Consider the following 15,434-nt stretch of genomic DNA (forward strand, 5'->3'; position numbering starts at 1 on the left):
TGAGACAGGATCTCACCCTGTTGTCCAAGCTGGAGTGCAGTGGCTGAATCATGGCTCACTGCAGACTCACACACTTAGGCTCAAGTGACCCTCCTGCCTCAGTCTCCTAAATAGGAATACAGAGGCATGCCACTATACTTGGCTAATTTTTAAAATTTGTGTGTGTGTGTGTGTGTGTGTGTGTATGGAGTGGCATCTCACTATGTTGCTTGGGTTGGTCTCAAACTCCTGGCCTCAAGAGATCCTTCCACCTCAACCTCCCAAAGACTGAGATTACGTGTGTGAGCCACCACACCTGGCCTATTCTATCTTTTGTGATTTCTTCTTCAGTCCACTGACTATAAGCGTGTTGTTTGATTTCAAATATTTGAAACTGTTCTAATTTTTTGTCATGTATTTTTAATTTTATTATGGGCTAAGAATACATATTGTATATTTTTAATCTTGAATCAATTAGTACTTGATTTACAGCATATGGTCTATTTTTTAGTAAATGTTTTATACATACCTGAGATGAATACGTATTCTGAAGGTGTTCCAGGTGGTGTATTGTAAATGTCAATTTCATCACATTGGTTCTACTGTTGCCCAATTTTTATATATCCTTATGGATTTCTGTCTTTATGTTCTATTAATTTTCAAAAAAATTTACATTTGTAAAATATCCTTCTTTACCTCTGATGATACTCACTTTCCTGAAACCTACTTTTTTTGCTATTAGTATGGCTTTCTTATGATTTGTGGTTGCTTTGCCTATCTTTTCCCAATCTATCATTTTCAACCTGGCTATGTCTTCATATATGCTTGTAGTGTGACTCATCACTAAAACTAGTCTGACAATATGTTTCTTTTCATTGGAGTGTGTAGTTCATATATATCAAATAACATTACAGTTATATTGAGTTTAAGTCAATCATCTGGCGATATGTTTCCTAAAAGTTCTGTCTGGTACTTTTCTCCATTGTTCCTTCTTTTGTGTCCTAGTTGAGTACTTCGTGTTATTTCATTTGATCTCCCCTTGTAATCTATTAGCTTTATTTCTTTGTTTTATTTCTCAACAGTTGCTACTCAAGTTAATATTATACCTTAACATGTATCATTTTATTTGCCAAATCTGCTAATATTTTACTTCTGTGAATACCAGTATTTATAGCCCTAAACAGTTAGACATTTTAAATAAAAAAAAAAACCCTGTTTTATATACCCACATATTTAATATTTCCAATTGTCTTAATCTTGTCTTCACTTTTTTCATGACAGATTATTTTAGTTTTTATTTCCTCCCTCCAAAAGGATTTATTCTTCTTCTATTAAAGATATTTGGAGAATACTAGGTTCATAGCTCCTTTCACTACCACCCCTAGTACTTAGAAGATACCTCGTAATTTCATGGCTTTCATTTTTTCTGATAAGTCAGTTATCATCCTTATTGTTGTCAAATCCTTATTATTGTACCATTATATTTGACAGCTTTTACCACTTTTGTTCTTTATTTTTGTTTTTAACAGTATGACTATAATGCCAACAGGTGTGTTTTCTTTTTTGCTTTTGTTTTTGCTTAGAGTCGTGTGGATTTTAGGTCTGTAGCGAAGTACACTGTGTCATTTTTAGAAATATTTTCACGATTATATCTTCAAATATTTATTTTCTTCTTTATTCACTCCTCTGCTTGATAATTACATATTATCATTTGTTATTATAATACTGGCCTTTTTTTTGAGATGGGATTTTGCTATATTGCCCAGGCTGATCTTATACTGGGCTCAAGTGATCCTCTCACCTCATCCTCCAAAAGTGCTGGGATTACAGATGTGAGCCACTGCACCTGGCTATGATACAAAACTTACAGGCTCTATTATGATTTTTCATTTCCATATATTCTGTGTTTCAGTTCAAATAATTTCTAGTGATGTGTCCTTATATCTGTTTGCCAACTTAAATTAACTAAAAGGGTCAGAATCAAATTTTAAAAGCGTATTCTAGCACAACGTGTGAGAATGGACCACCTGGAAACTCCAACTGCAGAGTAATGGAGTTGGCATTCTGAAGCAGAGAAGTTAAGGTTTCATTCTACAGGCAGAGACAAAGGAGTTTTTAGCAAGATTACAACATCATTCACACAAGTTTGGCACATGGTTACAGCAATTTGACTGGTTATAGGCAGTGCTTCTTTTTAGAAAATGAACATTTAACATGTTTTACACAGGAGGTAATAAACATGGGTTTTCTGTCATCTCGTCTAAGCAAAGCAGGACAAGGAGAAGTTAATCTATAATAAGGGTCATTAATTAGGAAAAGCAGAATTTTTTGTCCCTTACATCATTTAATTCTCTCCAGTCATTGTACAGAATAAAAGCAAAATAAGAAAGCGATTTAATCTATAATCTAAGAACAGAAACTGTAACCATATGTGACTCAGATCACAGTCACATCTTTCTCAAGGTTTAAAGTGTTTGCGGGGTTCTAGCATCTTTGATATTTTATTTGTTTTCACATGTTGATTCATTTTTCTGCTATGTCTAGTCCATCCAAAGATCTTTTATACTGTAGATTATATATTATTCTCTTGTAATAATTCCATGTGGTTCCTTTTTAGATTTTTCCATCTCTGCTTTGGCTCTCCATCTGTTTACCTATTTTCATCATATTTTCCTGATTTCTCTCACATATGTATAAACCCCTTTTAATGTATATTAAACCTGCTTTAAAGAATTTTATTGCTAATTCCAGTATCTGGGTCATCTGTAGGTCTATTTCTGTTTTTTTTTTTTCAAATTTTGTGTTCAATTTTCCTCTTTATTCCTACATATTTTAAATTTCAGCTGCACACCAGACATTATGTATACCATGTTGTGGAAAATCTGAATTATGCCATCCTTTTAAAAAAAAATGTGTTTTATTTCAGTAGGGAATTAGAAAATGGGAAGTTCAATTTGATCTTATTTAAGCTAAGTTTTAAGTGGGGCTGTTAAGAATACTGGTTTTGCTCTTAGAACTAGGATGTAGCCATTTATCTTTACTTGTAAGGCATGGTTCTTCTGGCATTTCCATGAAAATCCCAAGGTTCTTACTGAACCCCTCTAACTTGTTGAGACTTGAACCCCAAATGTTTCTCAAACACAGAGCTGCTTTAATTTCTGCCCAAGTCTTTATTCTCCCAGATGCAGCCTGCTTCTGTGTTTTTGTAGGCCTTGCACCCAGAAGGATCCAAGGTACATTAGGGATTCCTTTGGAGAAAAGTTATTGAATTCCAAAACTCTCAGAATTTGCTTCCTTTTTTAAAAAGGATTGTTTCTCTTCTAGCTTCCAGTGCTTTAGACAAATGTTTTATAGCAGTTGTTTTAATAATTGCTTGTTATTGTTATTAGCAGAATAATTAGTATAAATCAAGCTACTCTACCTTTATTGAAACCACAGTTTTTGAATATTAATCTTAAAAATTGCTTACACTAATAAAGCACTTTGTATAAGAGCCAGCTACTATATTTTGCATGCATTGTTAGTTTAATTACCAAACCACGTTTTGGAAGATACTTACTATTATTATTCCTGTTTTTCAGACGAGAAAACTGAACCATAGAGAATGAGAGTTCCTCACCTAAAGCACATAACTGAAAGAATTGCCCCAGGAGTTTCAGTTCTAGAGTTTAAAGATAGGCAATGTGTCCTGTGATCTTTATACATTGCATTTATTCCTTGCTACTAGAAAGTGATTAAAATGTATCTATGTTATTATTTCCATGGCTCAAACACACACTTTTTCTAAGATGTCCAATAAGATATTTTCTTTGGCTCTGTAGAAGTACCACACAACTAAATATTGTAATGCTTGAGTATGATGTCTGTCTTGTGACTTCTTCATATTTAGTAGCTTATTAGATTGTTACAATCTCCTTCATATTTAGTAGCTTATTAGATTGTTACAATCTCTCAAATATACATCCAATGCCATTTGAATTGTGCACTTCCACAAATTAACTCAAAGTAGTTATAACTGAATTTACCCATGAATTAGTATTTTCAAATAACTTCATACTAAAGGTCAATTTTCAACTGAGGCCAATAGAAAATATGTGTTGGAATGACTTACCTTCATTTTCATCAGAGTTTTGACATCTCTGCATTATTTCACTGATAAGAGTTTTTGTACCTGAAAGTAGATATGATTGAAGTCTTTCCCTATGTATATATAAAACATGAGAGCATAGAAGTAAAGTGATATTGCCTAATGTCATACAACTCTTTGGAGCAGATTTAGAACTCAGGTAATACATTTACCTCTGTTTGAAATTTTAAAATTTCTTACATTTAAAAGAAAGTATAACAAAGATTATTTAATAGTAAAATCGTATAAATCTCTTGCCCATGTCTATTTAACCTCTGAAATAGTGTTGATTAACTCATTGGGTTTCCATAAAATGGCTGTTTTCGATTGAATTTATATTAAATATCATCACAGCATTCACTTATCTCTTGGTACACTGGCTTCTTAAAAATTCTTAATAACTGCTTTTATTTATTATGAAATTTACATCCTTTCAATTGCTCAAGTCAATCATATTTTCTTTATCAACTATTTCAGAGACATGCATAGCCAAATCTAATCATGTATAAGTGAACAGTAAAAACCTTTTAGTGCTATATTCTAGAAAACTGGGGGAAAATCACCCAAAATCTCCAGATGTCTCTTTAGGAAAGCCATGTATCTTTAAATAAGCTATATCACCTGGATGTGAGCCACACCCAACATGTTGTTCACTTGTGTTCATAGCTTGTTAGGTGCACTATAGTTTATGTTTCATCCTAATAGTATTATAAGCATATATTCTCATTCTCAAAGTTAGCGGTAATATCATCATAAGGTTATGTTATCATCATAATGCTAACAGCCATCATAAGATCTCCTCTTCGTCTTTAGAGTACACATTGATTGTTATTTTTACTTTTATGCAATGGAAATAATTTGGTCCAGAGAGGTGAAGTGATTTTCTCGAAGTTAAACAGATTGAGAGTGAGCATAAAAATTGAAATCTTATTCATCTTCCATACAAGGGACAAATTTCCTATGAGATGTGTGTCTTCCTCAATATGTGTATGTCAGTGTGTAATCAAGACTTTATAAGCTATACCAAGATGATGGTAAGTCCCAGAGCCTTATCCAGAGTATTATCTATTGGTGACAGTTATGACCAGGCAAGAGGGGACATAAAAACAAACATTTTCTTGTCAAAAACGTGTGGGAGAAACTGTAGTAAACAAAGTCAAGCAGGGTGTTTTTTAGTGCCAGAATTATCTGAAATTGTCATATGCTAATATGCATGTACATTTCTAAAAGGGAGACAGAGGCATTTCCCAACATTATTTGACAAGAGGATTTTTTTTTCTCCAAGGAGCATCTATTACAGTAAATATATTAAAGAATACATTTAGAACAAAGTCTTTTTTGTAGGTTTAGCCTCTCATACAATTCCCAGGATACTGTGGCCACTTAATACAATTCTGCAGAAAGAATAAATGGTAATTAAAATTGCATGTACATTCATAATAATTTACATCTGAGGTCCATCCATTATCAAATCCTGGTTCAGAAAGTGTCACCAAGGGCCATCTTGTGGGATAAAAAGCTAGTTTGTCTTTATGATGGTGACCTCAGTAGATGACATATTTAAAAGACTCTCAGCTTCACTCTATATACTGATGAGGCATCATCACTCTTCATGTCATTTAACTGTTACCTTTTAAAGTGATTGCCTTCTAAAAGATTAATAGAACCCATTATTGTTTGTGAAATTTTAACTGGGTTTAAACAGCAACAGAAACAGCATCACCTGGGAAAATTGCCATATTATTTTCAGAGACAGAAGTTTGTGAATTGACAGCGCTTTAAGTCTCTTTCAACTAGAGTGAATTTAAAATAAATAAATAAATAGGGTAGCCAATTTTTATTTCCCTGGAAGCACTGATTTTAATTGCCAATGGCCAATGGAATAAGATATTATATTAAAATATGTTAGAAAAGAAAATACAAATAGTTGCAATTGTGTCTTCTAAATTTATGTATAAGAGGAAAAATTTATTCAGATTGTTGAATGAAGTATATTTTCTGAAAGAACTATCTACAGTATGGCATGGGGTTTGAGAGGGTGTTCTGCCACATTCAGTAGAGGACAATAAAGATGGACACACATTATGTGCTAGGAAGACTCTGATTACCTGATATACCAGCGCACCACTAATGATGAATTTTAGTATATATGTGTATGTGTATATGTGTGTGTGTGTGTGTGTGCGCATCTGTGCGTGAATGTATGTGTGTGTGTGTCTAATTTCTATATTTTAGTTTAGTTGCAGTCCTGTAAATAAGAGTCAAAACAAGCATTGGTATGTCTGTTAGAATCTTTCAAATCAATGGCCATTGATACTGCAAAAAATCAAATATAAATACAGTCAAAGATACTGCAGAGAATATAAGATAAAGTTCCTTCTCTCAAGGAGCTTGAAATCTAATGAGGGAGAACTACAAGTATAAAAAAATTATTATAATGAAAGGCAGAAAGTGGTAAGTCATTTTTAAACAAGAACAAACTACTGTGAAGTTTTCAAATAGGGAGAAATTTTACTGTGTGAAAATCAGGGAAGTCACCATTGAGGTGGGTGGGTTTGGAAACTTGATCTAGTGAGAAAATTAGTATTATAAAGGATTTATTCAGGCTTTCATACAAGCATAAAGCAGAGTTCCTGACACTTATCAGATACTACTTCTTCCATGAAGTCTTTTCTGATTAGAATATAATAATGGAATATAATCTCAGTGCACTTGAACACAGCATACAGCGTGTAAATGAAAATATGAAAGGGAAGGTATGTTGGAGCCAAAGTATTAATCTGAAGCCTGTTGAATGGTGATTTTATTAACTAGAGATATAGCATTGAAGTTTTTAAAAATAAAAAATGACTTAAGGTTAATCTGTAAACATTGGTTGTGAAATTAAAGTAGAGGGAAAATGAACTAGGAGCAAAAAAAAAAAAAAAAAAAAAAAAAAAAAAAATACCATGATTCTGAACGAAAAAGTGTACAAGAGTTATTTCAAAACGGAAAACACAAAGCACTTAATAAGTATGGAGAATGGGTGACAATTAAAACAATAAACCCTGTACCAAAATACCAAAATAAGCACTAGAGGAAAGAAAGCCAATTTGAGGAAAACAGATGATATGTTAAGGTTTAGCACGTTGCAAGACTTCCAGGTGCAGTGTTTGGAAAGGAGGATGGAAATGTGGACAAGAGTTATCCACGTAAAGCCAATAGTTAATAACTAGCATGGTACCAGTCATCAGCAACAGGGCATGGAGTCTGGGCAATCAGAACATTTGCTGGCTGTAAGTAGCTAGTGTAGTTGTATCAATGAAGAACACAGGAAGATCCACCTTGCACTGACAGAAGAGTAATTAAGTTCATCTTGTGAGAAAGAATACAGCAAAAATGGTTGAGAGAAAGCTGTGGAGAACATATATATAAAAAGCCATTAGAAGCGGAGCCCAATAAAAGTCTAGTTATTGGAAGAGGAGAAAATAAAACCCAATATACATACTTAATGCTTCTAGCTGCTGTGTTTATACATAGTTGAAGAGATATCATAATTCACTGTCTCTTATTCTCTACTTCATTCATGCATGTGACTTGTCTGTAAACTACACAGGAAGAGTTTTATGTAAGATGACTTGTCTTTTATCTGGCCATTCCCTGTAGTGTTTTAGGTAGGTCTTCATAAATGTGCAAGATTTAAATTTTGAATTAACAAATAAAATTTATAAATCACTGAAACGTGTTATACAATTTGTGTCACAATAACATGAGTTTGACTAAACAAATGCCAAGGATTCCATTTTACACCAGAAGTTCAGAGAGTTTATGAATTTGCCAATATCTCTGACATTATTAGTGGAGGATTCAGTGCTTCATCCTGGGACATCCAGTTCATTGTTCAGTACTTCTTTTCTAAAAGCTCTGCTGGTTTATATTCTACTCCCATTTTGTTTGAGTACATCAGGTAATCAGAATTTTTCTTTTTTATTTTTATTTTATTTTATTTTTTTTGAGACGGAGTCTCGCTCTGTCGCCCAGGCTGGTGTGCAGTGGCCGGATCTCAGCTCACTGAAAGCTCCTCCTCCCGGGTTCACGCCATTCTCCTGCCTCAGCCTCCCGAGTAGCTGGGACTACAGGCTCCCGCCACCTCGCCCAGCTAGTTTTTTTTTTTTTTTTTTTCTTTTTTTCCTAGCAGAGACGGGGTTTCACCGTATTAGCCAGGATGGTCTCGATCTCCTGACCTTGTGATTCACCCGTCTCGGCCTCCCAAAGTGCTGGGATTACAGGCTTGAGCCACCTCGCCCAGCCCAGAATTTTTCTAATATGTATTCTGTGTCCATCTTTTCAGTCCTTTACCAAACATGGCAGAACACCCTCCCAACTCCCATGCCATACTGTAGAAAGTTCTTCCGGGGATTTCTGTGTTTCTGCGTCCTTTCTTTTTTTTTTTTTGAGACGGAGTCTCGCTCTGTCGCCGGGGCTGGAGTGCAGTGGCCAGATCTCAGCTCACTGCAAACTCCGCCTTTCGGGTTCACGCCATTCTCCTGCCTCAGCCTCCCGAGTAGCTGGGACTACAGGCGCCGGCCACCTCGCCCGGCTAGTTTTTTGTATTTTTTAGTAGAGACGGGGTTTCACCGTGTTAGCCAGGATGGTCTCGATCTCCTGACCTCATGATCCGCCCATCTCGGCCTCCCAAAGTGCTGGGATTACAGGCTTGAGCCACCGCTCCCGGCTCTGCGTCCTTTCTTTAAAACATACTGTTAAGGGCTGGGCACAGTGACTCACATGTGTAATCTCAGTGCTTTTGGAGACTGAGGAGGGAGGATCACTTAGGGACAGAAGTTCAAGACCAGCTTGAGCAACATAGCAAAACCTGATCTCCATTAGCTGGGCATGGTGGCCCACACCTGTAGCCCCCAGCTATTAGAAAGGCTGAGGCAGAGGATCACTTAAGCCCAGGAGTTTCAGGTTAACACAGAGCTGTGATCACAACCACCTGTGCTCAGCCTGGGCAAAAGAGTAAAGACCTCTCTAAAATAAATAAATAAATAAATAAATAAATAAATAAATAAATAATAAAATAATGTATTCTAAGTTCAGATAACCTTCCAAGAAAATTGGTTTTTCTTTTTTGTTATTGTCCTATTGTATTTATTTTTTGATCGTAGTGTACATTAGTGGTCTCCAATCCTTTGCCCATTGATGGATAATAGAAGAGGATATATATTAGCATCAAAACCAAATAAACACATCTGCCAGGATAGTGAAATTGTTGCTTCAGACAATCTCTTAATACATTTAGACTAGACGGCTTTCTTGAGTCCCTAGGACTTAATTTTGTTTAATGTACTTGGCTCTTCTTTTCTGAAGGCTATCAAAAGCATTTGGATTGATCTGGTATTATAGGAAGAGTATCCTTTTCCACTTAGGTAATGTCATCAGAATCATACGTGAAAATGGACCTCGCTATTGAGTCAAAATGCTTGGACGGAGAACTACATTGACATTGGCCCTCTGCATCTTTGCTACAAAATCAAAATCTCCTGTCTCCTAAGGCACATTTCAAGGTTTTCAGTTTAGGCCAGTATTTGTCTGGTAGGCTCACAGTGCTTGGAAGTGAAATCTCTTAGAGCTAGGCTTAGGAAATAAATATTTATCACATTTTGCTTTTCTCATATATCCACAGGCTTATTTATAGGAGTATAAATGCCACATATACATATATTTACACTTAAATGGGTATGCACTTTCTGTACTTGATGTTTAATGCACATACCCTCATAAAATGCATCATCATAAAATGAAACTTTAACGCATTTGCTGAATCAGCACTTTCGTATTTTGATGTAATGCCTGAATATACTGTATACAACAAAATGTTTTTGATAAAACCACAGGCTAGTGAGCAAGAAGGGCTATTGTAAATGGCTTCTTATGATATTAAAAATATATAATTTTTTATTTGATAGGCAATAGAGGTCATTAATGTCATTTTATGAATGCAAAAACTGAAGTCTTAAGAGGAAGCTTTGGGTTCATAACCAAATTCAACCTAACTGCGAAAGAACTAAGATTGGGACACTGTCACACCCAATCCTGTGAACAATGCTCTATAGAAAAAATCATTATTTTTTGAATGGGGCTCTATGATAGAATCATCTTTAATTAGAATAATGAAGATCAGCTTTCTGGACAAAAATGAGTCTATGGCAATCCTTTTCAACAGTGATTTGGTTATTAAACCATCAAATTGCTTTTATTGTCATTCTAGCAGTCACATTTAATAAACGCTTATTTTGTCCCAAAGATTCTACTAAGCACGTTGCATATATTATTCTCTTTAATCACCATAAAAATCCTAAGGGATTATATTATTATAATCACTTTAATGATAAAATAGAGACCCAGAGAGACTAAGTAATTTTACAAGATCACACAGCTGGTGTTGGAATCCAAGGTTCAAACACAAATTTATTTGGGTTAAAGGCACTATCATTAACTATTATTATGAAAATGTCAATAGGACTCTGAATGTAACATTTTAACAATCCAGTGAATTTGAGTGTTTAACCATAAAAAATTGATGTCTCCACATAAAATAAGTAGAAATAATATGGAAACACAAAGGGCATTGGCATGAAATTAATGATTGTTTATATGTTTATAAGATAGCTCTGTTATAAGGATTAGATGAGTTAATTCTTTATCACTTAAATACATATGCTGGTCAGACTCTACTCTTGATCACCTCCACACAATAAATATAGTATATGCCATAATTATATATGATTATAATTCTACTAAAAAAGGAAACAAACAAAATAAAACATAAGCTCTGGACTCGACAGGCACATAAACAGCCAGACATGAATGTTTTAAGTCTAATCGTTTTAATAGTTTAGTAATGATAGGCCATCCTTACAGAAACTGTATCTCCTGTTTATAACGGGTAGAAATATATTGTTCCCCTGCTTTAATGTTTCCTTCCCCATCCCCATCTCTTTCACCCTCATTTATCTGTCAAATCCAGTTCAAAAAACTCATTATGTGGAGTGTTTTCAAACATCTCCACCAACTCCAAGACCTGCTATGCCCCAGACGGAGTGAATACTAGTAACTTTTACCTCCCCTCTCTTCATATAGCACTGAACCTGTACTTCTTTTAGAAAACACATAACACACTAGTACATTTATTGTCCTATACAGCTGTCTCCTCAGTAGACTATAAACCTCTCAAAAGTAGGACCATGTCTAATTCAACTCTGAATACTCAGTACCTTGCACAGTACCTTCTACAGAGTTCATATTAACCTATTTTAAGATGAGTTAAGCAAAATTATTTTATATTTAATAACCACAATCATTTCCCTATTATTCTGATTTATTCTGATTACAACCCCTTAATTTTCTTGGTAAAACATCTCTCCATGGCTTTAACCCATGCTCCAACAGAACTTCAGATAAATGTATGCAATCTAAGCCCAAGTCAATCTGAAGAATGTTCACAGTGACTGGCTTGTAAATGGACACATGATCCAAGCTGGTCCAATCAGACTGAATGCCAGGACTTTCTAAGGAGCCACCACGAGGAGGAAGAGGTTTTCAATATGGCTCCCAATTGCTTTAAAATTCCCTTCGTCATATCTGAAGAAAGCAGATATGAGAAATAAAAGGAAACAGTCCTCTATCAATCTTACTTAAATTTTTGGTCAGTTATTTCTGACTCTATCATGACAACCCTCGCTATTTTAAATTTTAAAATAAAAGTTTATTTAACTTGCATTTTTTTTAAGCCACTTCTGAAACAAACAAACAAAAAAAACTAAATTCCAAACACAATTTATTCAGAATATTTGACGGTCATGACGGTCAATAAATAGGACAAGAGAAACAGGAGACATAAAGTCTTAATGCTAAGACTCAGGCCAGGCATGGTGGCTCATGCCTGTAATCCCAGCACTTTGGAAGGCTGAAATGGGAAGATCTCTTGGGCCCAGGAGTTCAGGACCAGCCTGACCAACAACGTGAGACCCCCATTTCTATAAAAAATGAAAAAATTAGCCAGATTCAGTAAGCAGTGTGCACCTGTAGTCCCAGCTACTCAGGAGGCTCAGAAAGGAGGACTGCTTTAGCACAGGAGATGGAGGCTACAGTAAACTATTATCATACCACTGCACTCTAGCCTGGGTGACAGAGCACAACCCTGTCTCTTAAAAAAAAAAAAAAAAATTCTAGGAATCCAAGTTCAATGTTAAGAAATAGATAAGGGAGAGAGAGGGTCATAAAATAGAAGAGCTTTGATGAGGTGGAAAAAGCTCCCAAATTCCTTACCCTAGGGACTTCAGTCACTAACAATCATAATCCTTCATTGTTCTCCAGTGACTTCACAGTGGTGGCAATCCTCCCGCTGCTACCATTTTAAATTTCTAACAACCAGGTTTGGTTGGGGCGTGTAGAGTACCAGCTGAGAGAGAGATCCAGGAGTCTGTAAAGTAGAGACCACCCACACAGACATGTTCACGTGGCATTTCTCATGAGTAAAGTGGCTTGTCAGCAAGACTGGGGACAGATTCAGCAAGAATAACTTACTCCTCTTTGGGTATAACTTCTCTTCCCCCTTTTCTTGGCCACTTTATAACTGATCCTTTTCTTTTTCTTTTATATTTCTTAGAGTTCCTGAACAAAGTGATACAAACGGATGACTTAAAACCAGAAAAACTTATTATTTCACAGTTATGGAAGCTAGAGATCCCAAATCAAGGTATTGTCAGCATTGGTTCTGTGTGAGGACTGTGCTGGAAAATATCTTCCACACCTGTCTCTTAGTTTCTAGGGATTTGCTGGCGATCTTAGGCTTGACTAGTATTTTTCTTCATCTTCACAGGAAATTATCCCTGTATATGTGTGTCTGTGTTCAAATTTTCCCTTTTATATGGATACCATTCACATTAGATTAAGAGTCACCTTACTGCAGGATGACTTACATCTTAACCGATTATATATGCAATGACTATTTCCAAATAAAGTCACATGCTGAGGTACTGGGGCTTTGCACTGTAACTGATCAACAGTAGGGGGCCACCATTTACTCTATGACACTGGCCTTAGCAATGCCCTCATCTTTAAGGCACACATTTATGGAGCACTGTATTTACTGAAATAATGCTAAACTATAAGATTTTTTATTAAAACTAGTCTAGTAATCTCGGCCTGAAATATTGTTTTAAAAAAATGTTAAAGAAGAAAGCTAAATTGGCCCAGTGACAAAGTATTATGAAAGTTATAGCTCAGTCAACCTTATAAGAAAACACTTATACACCTGACAGACACATATACAAACACACACATACATGCAGAGTTTCAGAAACCTCAGAATGAGAAGATAATGTCTCAGCTAACACTGGAAGAATTTGCTTCACCTGTGGAAATTTTCTAGCCCTAATTTGATTTTAATTTGCCCTTTGAATGTGCTAAATTTGAGGTACGAAGAATGCCTTTTCTCCCTATTTCTAAGTAAAACTGTAACAAGAGTGACCCTCAAGCACGATTTCTGAAAATAGGAGTGGAAATAAAGCTAAAGGAATAAAATGTAGGGAGCCCAGAAAGGTCATACACAAAAGAAAAGCTTTACATTTTATAGATGAAGAACATCAGGACAAGATTTATCATTTAGAGTAGGTTCACAAATTAGATCCTACAGCCAGAGTTATTGTTGTTTTGAATGGAAGAGTAAATTAATATTTAGAGTGAAGGTTTGCAGCTTATATATATACATATATATATATATATATGCGCACATACACACATCATTTTTGAGAGAGTTTGATGAAAACAAGAAAAACCATCTTCCAACCCAAACAGCTTTCCTGATGAGGCCTGGAATGACTTATCATCTTTCCTGGACAACTTCCCGAGAGAGGGCGTCAGTCAGGGAATTGAAAGCAAGGAGCTTGGTCAGCGGATGTCTCCTTCCTCTGTTGACTTCTATTACAGTGACTAGGCTTTTATAAAAAAAGTGGATAAGTATTGTTGTGTATATTTGAAGTTTGCAACATGATGATATGAAGTTATAGGATACATATAAATAGTAAATGATTACTATAGTGAAATACGTTAATACATTTTACATCTCACATAGTTACTCTTTTGTGACAAGAACAGCTGAAATTTACTTATTTAATAAAAATTCCTAATACAACACAATTTTACTAACTTTAATCCTCATGTTATACATTAGCTGTTTAAATGTGTTCATCTTCCATATCTGCTATTTTGTATTCATTGACCTACATATCCCCATTTCCTCTCCCACCCACAACCCACCAATGGTAACCACTGTTTTACTCTCTATCTCTTTGTATTTGCAATATTTTTTGCTTTATCTGGCTTATTTCACTTGTCAAAATGTTCTCCGGGTCCATCCAAAGAACCCAGATGGATCATAATGGCAGAATCTCCTTTTTTTAAGGTTGAATAATTGACTAATGTTACATTCCATATATATATATATACACACATACACATATGTGTGTGTGTATCCTTTTCTATATCCATTTGCTCATAAGTGGGGACTTAGGTTATTTCCATATATTGGCTATTTTGAAAAATGCTGTAATGAACACAGGAGTGCAAGTATCTTTACACAGTGGTGACTTGTATTTATTTGGGTATATACTCAGAAGAGGGATTACTGCGTGATATGGTAGCTCTGTTTATTTTATGAACCTCCATACTGTTTTCCGTAATGGCTGTACCAATTTACATTTCCACCAACTGTGTAGTAGCATTCCTTTTTCCCCACACCTTTGCCAATATTTGTTACTTTTTTTTCTAATAGGTATTTCCACCTCCGATTTGCTGACTTTAACAAAGTTGCTTCAAGAAATAACAAATCCAAATTATTTCACAAAACCACTAGGGTTTATATGGCCACTAAAACTGATGACTTGCAGACCAGACTTACATGGTGTTAATTAACAGTTGAGAATTACATCAATGACATTTTCAGACAATCATTTAAACCACGTGACTCAGCAGCACAACTCTTAATATGAGCAGGTAGAAAGTGTAAGCTATTGACCTTACTTTTTTAAAGCTATATATTTGTTACCGTGTATCACAAGAACTACATAAACTTGGTGAGAACTAAAACTAATATGTACCCATTAAAATACTTGACAATGGCATCCATGAGCTCACTATTGCTGTAGTTTATAAAAATGTTGAACACAGAACAAAACAGGAAAAGAAGATAACAGAAGCATATATATTTATCTAACATTTGCTAAGAAGAATATTTCTGAGAGCAGTTTGCTGGTGATGATAAGGAATCAAAGATAATGAAACT

The sequence above is a fragment of the Rhinopithecus bieti genome, unplaced genomic scaffold (genome assembly GCF_001698545.2).
Source record: "Rhinopithecus bieti isolate Rb0 unplaced genomic scaffold, ASM169854v2 scaffold_15850, whole genome shotgun sequence".
NCBI lineage: Eukaryota > Metazoa > Chordata > Mammalia > Primates > Cercopithecidae > Rhinopithecus > Rhinopithecus bieti.